The sequence below is a fragment of the Triticum urartu genome, chromosome 2A, assembly GCF_056163025.1.
Source record: "Triticum urartu cultivar PI428250 chromosome 2A, HENAU_Tu73, whole genome shotgun sequence".
NCBI lineage: Eukaryota > Viridiplantae > Streptophyta > Magnoliopsida > Poales > Poaceae > Triticum > Triticum urartu.
The window spans coordinates 128,962,622-128,965,498 of record NC_141874.1 but is presented as its reverse complement, the minus strand read 5'-3'; positions in this window follow the sequence as shown (position 1 = coordinate 128,965,498).

The window sequence follows — 2,877 nt, the reverse complement described above, 5'->3', positions numbered from 1 at the left end:
CCCAACGGTGACGTCTGCCCAGGTCGGGTCCGGGACAGCTTTCGGACGCGCGCGCGAGGAGGGTCGCGGGCTGACGAGAGAGGTTAGGTAGGGCCTGGCGGTGAATGGTAGTGGGCCGTGCAGAAAGCCTTGGGCTGGGAGGAGAGAAGAGAGAGACCCGGCGACTGTTTTCGGAGACTGAAAACGTCCGATGTTTGACCGGTTATACTGCCGCTATAGTTAATCGTTGGGTCATCAAACGAACTCTGAATGCGATGAAACTTGGCAGGCGGCCTATCTACACTATATCAACACCGCATGCCAACTTTCAACCCATTCCAAGAACATTTTCTGGCCACTTATAAAATACTATTTCGGACATGCCGCGGGCGCGTGCAAGTGTGTCTGGACTCAGAACGGACAACAGACGGAACTGGGAGGTCGGGACGGATGTAAGTTTTGAAAACATGATGATGCAATGCACATGATGACATGACAAGATGCAACACGCAAGCGAATGACATGGCAACAACAGAGAATCACTAGAAGACACCTGGCGCGACGGTCTCGGGGCCTCACAACACTCCACCACTACGAGAGGATCTCGTCCCGAGATGTAGAATGGCACCGGAGGGGAAAACGGAAGGAAAAGAGAAGAGGTAAAACTAAGTTGCTTCTTTGACAAACGAGTGAAACCAAAGAACCCTGAAAAGGTTAAGCCATTTCGAGAAAAGAATACAACGGAGATGAACGAAGTTGAAAACACTCCGTTAGAAAAGAGAAACAAGGAAGAACAAATTCGGGCAGCACTCCGGTTGAAAAGTGATACAAGACTTGATAAGATGAAAAGAACTTGAGTAGAGGGCACAACACTCCGGTAAAATGGATAAGCATGAAAAGAACACGATCCTCACCATGCGAGATGATGAGTGAGGAGAGCAATATCACAATGCCTCCGGATGAAGGAATAGAAGATAGATAATTGAAATAAAAGAATGGAGAGGAAAATGCCAACTTGAGGTGAAATTTCGCCACTCACGGGAAAAAGAATTGGATTGATATGACAAGGAGACGAGAAACTATTTCACCGGGAGGATAGATGAAGAACTGGGTCCTTTATAAGCACCATAAATAGCAACAATCCTTAAGGAAAAGCTTTAGGTGAAATATAACCCAAGACAATTCCAATGACGAGATTGATGGATTTAAAATATCTCATTCCTGATAACTTGTGAAACATGAAACATGAACTCAAGTTATCAAGAATGACATAATACCACCTCCAATGATTAGGAAGAAAGAATTGCACTCCAGATTGCAAGAAGAAGAATACTTGAGCTCCTCTGAAAAGAAATCTCAATGAACACTTCGAGAATGAATTAAATCCTTGATGAACCAACATGTAGAGCCTCCATGAAGTACTCCGGCAATAAAAGGATGATCCTAAGGATGGAGAAGTTGAAAACACAAGGTGAAGCCTTACAATGATTTAGATGGATCTCCATGATAATATAATTGAGAGAGCTTGGAACTCCGGGAAAGAAAGATGAGCAAAAGAAACCAAGAATTTTTCGATGAACCTCTGGAATAAAGAATTGAATTTACTCGATGAAACAAGAATAAGAATTACATTATGATCATCCTTCACCAATTAAATTGATGACAAACAACGGATTTGGCATACTACTTATTCTCGTTGAAAAGATTAAGAGAGATATAAATCAAACTTGAGAAGGTCTTCAACGAACCACCGGTAGGATGAAACAACAAATGAATTAATATGATAACCATGGAAGAGAATCTTGAGCAAACCACCATAAGAATTGAAAATGAAAATAGCAAAGTCACAATTCACCGGGAAGAATTTGGGAAACGAATGAAGATACTTGAGGGGATTTGGATACAAGTGAACGAAGAGAGCCCGAGATGATTAGGGGATACTTGAATGAAGCATCGGTAAGATTTGGAGAACGAGAGCTGAAAACTGAGAATGAATAAATCTGAAATGATGGCCTTCGGAGGCACAAACTGAAAAGACTCCTGAATTGCTCCGGATGGGTGAAAGAATTCTCACAATTGAATACAACTATGGGAGGATGACAACAAGTTAGAATCACGAATATTTAAGAGAATGGAGCAAGATTTAAGAGAAAACTCCTCTTCGGTCTTCAAAATCCGAGAATGACGACGAGAAACACCACCATGAATTGTTGAGATACTCCGGGAGAATGAAAAGCGAAGAGGTTGAGCCAACGATGAAAAGAATTTGAAAAATCTTGGAGGAATACATATGACTGATGATGAATCATTCTTACGTCAAACTTCGAAAAGAATTTGGGGGTAACTCCGGGAAAAATTAGAAGAATCGGGTAAGATCATGGGAAAAGACCTGTGGGTTATGGTCCACTGACAAGAAACATCGTTGAAAAGATTTAAAGAGAGAGATTGCACCGGTTGAATTAAAAGACTTGAATGAGAGAACATCCTCGAAAGATCTTGAATGAATGCAGAGTGGAAACACAAATCTTCAAGATATCTTGAGCACTCCGGAACAATTGAATAGCGAGAAGTGGATGATTAAGAGGTGCACCGGCATGAGAAAGCATTGAAACGAGGAAAGGATATGATCAACACCAAAAGCATGAATTGAATCCACCGGAGAAAAAAATGAGTGAAGAGTGACGAACTTGAAACTCCGTTAGAATCTTCCTGAGAATCACCGGATAAAACATTGATTGAAAAGAAAGAAGAGACTTCACATCCCTAAAATTGATAACGAATTAAGAAATCCGAGTCCTTGAAGGGAAAAGGGTGGGAGGGTGGGAAAACAAAGGCAACTTAGGAAGGATGAAACAAACACCGTTGAGAGAGCTTAGAATAGATCTTGGGAAAAAATGA